The sequence below is a fragment of the Salmo salar genome, chromosome ssa17, assembly GCF_905237065.1.
Source record: "Salmo salar chromosome ssa17, Ssal_v3.1, whole genome shotgun sequence".
NCBI lineage: Eukaryota > Metazoa > Chordata > Actinopteri > Salmoniformes > Salmonidae > Salmo > Salmo salar.
This window is the reverse complement of record NC_059458.1, coordinates 30,785,668-30,791,732: the sequence shown is the minus strand read 5'-3', so window position 1 is coordinate 30,791,732 and position 6,065 is coordinate 30,785,668. Positions and strand designations below refer to the sequence as shown.

General features: G+C 40.2%; 1 long non-coding RNA gene across 3 annotated transcripts; it reads left to right on the top strand.

The window, feature by feature from the left end:
- The first annotated feature begins 384 nt into the window (after positions 1 to 384).
- LOC123728198 (uncharacterized) lies at positions 385 to 2,765 on the top strand. 3 transcript variants are annotated; one of them, XR_006760062.1, is made up of 3 exons: positions 385 to 614; positions 1,836 to 2,316; positions 2,407 to 2,765. It is a non-coding gene; the product is annotated as an uncharacterized lncRNA (long non-coding RNA). The 3 variants fall into 3 exon arrangements; XR_006760061.1 differs by having other exon boundaries at positions 385 to 637; XR_006760060.1 differs by lacking the exon at positions 385 to 614 and adding an exon at positions 894 to 1,493.
- The last annotated feature ends 3,300 nt before the right edge of the window (positions 2,766 to 6,065 follow it).

Genomic DNA, 6,065 nt, shown 5'->3' with positions numbered 1-6,065 from the left:
ATTTTAATGTACTTTTGGTGAATTTACGAGGCATTTCTAGATAGAGATTACCAAGATATAGCATATGCGCACGGTTCTGACTGTCTCTCTTCCTGCCCTAATCCTCTCTCCCTCACCTGCACCTCTTTCTCTCACTAGTGTGTGTTTGGTCTTTGGTCTGTTGAGTGTAGAATTGCTCAATCTACTTATTGATAGCCCCTATTTTTGGAAATTTGCGCGAGAGATTGCATGCCAAGAAATTGCGAAATACAGCAATACCATAGCCTATAGCCTAGATCTTTTGATTACCAATACACATTTCTGATTGTCTGCCTGGTGGCCGACATGCCTACCTATGCCTGGCTGTGCCCCTCCCATCTCTCTCTCCCTCGCCCTTTCTTTGCTGTGAAAGATGCGTGAGTATGTGTTCTCTAAATAAACTACGGAAAATAGTTTAATCCCTTGCAAAAATACAGAATCTTAGAAGTCGATGAATCGATTCCTAGCGAAATCGGAGTTTGACAACCAGAAATGGGAGTTGACACCAGGACTCGACAGGCAAAGAGTTGAGGAATCTATTATTTTGAAGTCGACTCCCCATCACTATCCATATGGCAGTTAAGACAGAGCTCCCGGTAAACTACACAACAACACACAGGTGGAAATCAACAACAGTTTCTCAAAATGTACAGACAAAACTTCGAAAAGATTTGACTGCTTAGTGATAATCCCTGTTGTCCTGCATTCTTGTTTTACTTTTGAAAGTAAAGTGACGGTTTGTTGAGGAGAAGAACGTCAAGGAAATAAGTTATTTGCTAGCTAGCTACTGTAGTTAGTGTCACAAGAATTTTCAATCCCAATGATAATAACTAACAATCAATAAGCTTTGACCAATCCCCGAGGTTTGTAAGACCCTGGGTTTAATGATAATTAGGCAAAGACTCAGCTTATGCTAAAGGTTCGTACAGTTTATTCACGAGAAAGTCCACAATACAAAGACATGCCATTTTATAACTCACTCCCTACTTACGCGCATTCCTCCACACAAACAGTAGATAGCCTACGCACATACATACACACGAACAGTAGGTAAAATGTATCCTTCCCCATGGTTCTCACCACTGTTCATCATTACCAAACTGGCAGTTCCATCCCCCCGAGATTAGAGGAACCTTGAAAGGACTCCCTGTCCTATCGTAAGTTTCTCAGAGTTCTAGCCAGGTCAAGTCATACACAGTTTAATTGTTCTCGGTATCTTCTTAGTCACACACACACACACATTTCTCTCCCTCACATGTCTCTACCGAACCTTATTGGACTTACATTTAGTACTTTACGTTCATTATACATGCTACATAAACTAGTAATCACTAATAGTTACGTTTCAGGGTGGAATTCTTTAATAATTACCTTTAAGCATATAAATTGCCTTATCAGTTAGCTAGTTTGCTAGTTTAGCTGGATAATTGTAGCTAGCGCTCTCTTAGCTCTCAGGATAATCCTCCATGGACATGGTAGCTACATTTCCATTTTGACTTGTTGTAGGCGCTGCCATTTAGATTTCTGTTTAGTTAATTGATATTAAGTGTGTGTGTGTGTGTGTGTGTGTGTGTGTGTGTAAGAGAGAGACATGAAAACACGAAACCTAGATTGCTTGTGTGTGTAAAACAGTAAGCTAGGCTAATTCTTGAAACTTGTACTCCCAATATGAATGTGAAGTTTTTATTGATTCGTCAGAGATCCTTGTATTTTGGGGTATTTTGTATTTGAGAATACCATAAATTTAGCATATCCCGACTCCCCCTCAACACGCATTCTAACGTCTTTGTTCATTCTTAAATGTCTGTTTCTTGCAGGAATCTTCTAACTTGGATGGACGAGGGAAAAAAGGGAAGGAGTAGAGAAGTTATCCAGCCTGCTGACTAAGAAATGGAAATAGCCTATGCTTTGCTGTCTATCTCTCTCTATCTCTCTCCGTCTGTCTGCCTGCCTGCCTAACTGACATATTGCTGAAGGGCAACATAGTCAATGTACTTGCTAGGCTAAGCGTAACTTAGTGAAGACCTTGATTTGTCTCTGTCTTTACAGTTCCTGAAACATGTCAATGGCCTGATGCATGGCCTCTACAGAGGTGGTTGGCCACCCACTCAGTTACCAGTGACCTATTCTGCCACATCCCAGGGAATTGAGAGCGCAGGACCACCCCTTCTTAAATCCATAGTAATTGACACAGAGGGTTCTACCTGGAACCCAAAACGGTTCAAACTGGAACCAAAAAGGCTTTGCCTATGAGGACAGCTGAACAACCTTTTGGACCCTTGTTTCTAAGAGTGTAGTGTAAGTAGATCTAATTGAAAAAGCACCACTTCTAATAATATAACATTGTAAAGCAAATCAAATCCTATTTTAACTCAGATTTTTTTTCAGGTGCAAAAGCCTTGTGTCCTGATTCAACAGACACCTCCCCTGGTGAGTCATGTAAAGTTTCCTGATTCAACAAAACCTCCCCTGGTGAGTCATGTAAAGTTTCCTGATTGAACAAACACCTCCCCTGGTGAGTCATGTAAAGTTTCTCCCATTTCTCTCTTGCTCATTCTCTCTTTCACTCCCTCAAACTCACACACATGCAGATGTAGAGAAGAGGAAGAGATATACCAATTACATCAATTTCTAACACTGTTTGTTGCAGGAATTATATGACAGACGCATAACCTTTTGAACAATATAATATTTTACTGTCGCTTTATTGCCTCTTTACACATACTTACATTTTTGCATTTAACTTTGTTTTTAAGACTGCCACGCTGTCCTATATTGGGGAACCTTGTCCAGGACAATGACCTCAGGATTATGGAGCTGTGTGTTTATAAAAAAAGTTTGAATATTACAACATGTATTAGGATTAAGATAAACTTGACCATTTAGAGAGGAGTTCAACATTTTCATTATTGAACTACTGTCTAATTTTAATAACCTCTTTCTTAAAATATTTCTGATTGATGACCAATGGATTAATGTCCCACTTCAAAATGAAGGGACAGAAGAGCAAACATGCCTTTGCTACCACTTTTAGTAGATTCTCACTGTTACAAATCTTTTACTGTGTGTTACTGTTATGTTCTGCATGCCCACATAATGCAAATCATAAAAAAGTAATATTTTTATGCTTACAGTAAGTGTCATGAAAACTCAGGAGGTTGATGTGTTATGGGCCTTCTGGAAAGTCCTAAAATATGCCCCTGAGCCGTGTTGGGGAATGACGCAAAGTATTTTTTTTAAATACATCTCTAAGCTATAACTGCCACAGCATTATTCAACTAGTACCATGGAAATACTTTTAACTGGCTGAGTACAACGTTTCTTCAAGAGTGTCCTTTTCTAGTTTGCTTATAAAATATTAACTTGATAAAATTGTAATGTGCTGATTGTCTTCACTTCATCTGATCCATCACACCACTCTTCAAGAGGACCACTCTGCTCCAGATCTGACCCATCACACCACTCTTCAAGAGGACCACTCTGCTCCAGATCTGACCCATCACACCACTCTTCAAGAGGACCACTCTGCTCCAGATCTGACCCATCACACCACTCTTCAAGAGGACCACTATGCTCCAGATCTGACCCATCACACCACTCTTCAAGAGGACACTATGCTCCAGATCTGACCCATCACACCACTCTTCAAGAGGACCACTATGCTCCAGATCTGACCCATCACACCACTCTTCAAGAGGACACTATGCTCCAGATCTGACCCATCACACCACTCTTCAAGAGGGCCACTATGCTCCAGAACTGACCCATCACACCACTCTTCAAGAGGACCACTCTGCTCCAGATCTGACCCATCACACCACTCTTCAAGAGGACCACTATGCTCAAGATCTGACCCATCACACCACTCTTCAAGAGGACCACTCTGCTCCAGATCTGACCCATTACACCACTCTTCAAGAGGACCACTATGCTCAAGATCTGACCCATTACACCACTCTTCAAGAGGACCACTCTGCTCCAGATCTGACCCATTACACCACTCTTCAAGAGGACCACTACGCTCCAGATCGCCTTCTGTGCTCAGATGTCCTTGATGAGGATCTAGCCCATCACACCACTGTTGCAGGTTAACTTTAATTGGTAACTATGGATACAAATAGAAATGTAATGAACAATGTTTTCAATGTCCAACTTCATCCTCTGCAGATCTTACACTCTTAGGGGAAAAACGTATTTGGCTGTCCCCATAGGAGAACTCTTGAAGAACTCTGTTTGGTTCCAGGTAGAACCTGTTGTGTCTTTGGCTATGCCGGATTAAGTGATATGACATGCTATTCTGTAAAATCATTTCTCTGTAATTAATATTACCTGATTAAGCTAATCAGGTAAATAATTAACTAGAAAGTCGGGGAACCACAAAATAATGTTTGTAGAGCTGTTATCTTCCGAATAAACTCTTAAAGACCTAGTAATCTTCTACATCAATAGCAGTCAATATTTAATCTTCACCTTGTTTAGTCTCATCTGAAAGTTGTAAATTCTTGGTTATCTTCATGAACCCTGGCTAACAAATTGAATTAGCAATACAAAATTTGGTTTAATTATTTATTTACTAAATACCTAAATAATCGCACAGACTTACATATACACAGAATCAATCATACATTGATGGACCTGGTGAACGGAGCCGATATAGCGGCTGGTTACACAAAGAAAAGGGGGAGGGGTTTGAGTGAAAGAGCGGAAAGACTGAGTAACAAAGGGAGAAGCTATGCTATCGTAAATACAGTATCTTATGCATTCTAAATTACCGCCCATTTGAAAAAGGAAAATGCAATAAATATTTAGTCTAAGCTGCGCTTAATTAGATTGGTCGTAATTTCGTTAGGGCCCCCAAAATTGGCTTAGTTCTGTAGGTGGTATTTGTCTTTTCAACGTGGGAACCTCAAGTCCACACGTCGTTGGAACAGGTTATTATCTGAGCCTTTTTAACGTAGGACCGTCGCCCTAACGTCCTCGGAACAGGTTATTATCTGAGCCCTTTTAACGTAGCACCGTCGCCCCTAACGTCCTCGGAACAGAAAGTTACATTTTCGTCAAGGGGCTTATATAGGATTGGGAGAGAGGGCTGTGTTTCATAGTTTACAACCCATGTCTGTTCACTTGGGCAGGGCCTCTGAGTGAGCAGAGTGGTGTTCTTCTGACAAACCGTTCTCTCATTAAGAAGTTAAAAATTACATTTCATCTTTTCACAAATAGTTTAATATTTAAACATTTAAATTGCACAACAATTCCATGTGAATCTGATAATTAGAATATGTAGATTTTCCAAGATACAGTTTATGTCGTCCTATCGTCAGTAATCATGTCTCAGACGTCAACTGATCTGACATCATATTCATTAAGTCCCATCGCATATTTTCAACTGGTTGGATTACCGAAATATGGTTCCGTTTTCCATCTTTTGATGTCACCAGACTCTGTATGTTAACGAAGGGATTTTCAATAGTCACATTGGTAGAGTAGAGAGAGGAAAAAGGGGAAAGGAATTTATGGGGGTCATAAACCTCCAACAGGCCAGCATCATGACAAACCCTTTTGGGTTCTATGTAGAACCCTTTCCACAGAGGGTTCTACATGGAAACCAAAAGGGTTTTACGTGGAACCAAAAAGGGTTCTTCCTAGAACCAAAAAGGGTTATTCTATGGGGACACCTGAAGTACCCTTTTGGAACACTTTTTTTCTAAGAGTGTAGGTAATAAGCTGTAGTCAGGTGGTCATTACCAGGTTATGATGAGGTCTTTACTATGATCAGTAGGATACATAATATAGCACATAATATAGTGGTCACAATTATGACCAGATGGTCACATGTTGGTCAGAAAAGACGTCAGATTCTGGTCAGTAAAAATCTGTTAAAAAATGTCCTATTTCATCCAGTTTGCGACAGAATAAGACGTCATAAAAAGATGTCATACTGACGTCTTTTCAAACCAGGTTTTGACCACTGGGTGGAATACCACTGTAAGTAGGCCTATACTATAGTTGTCATTTGTTTCCAAGTAGACAATGTTTCAGAATTTGAG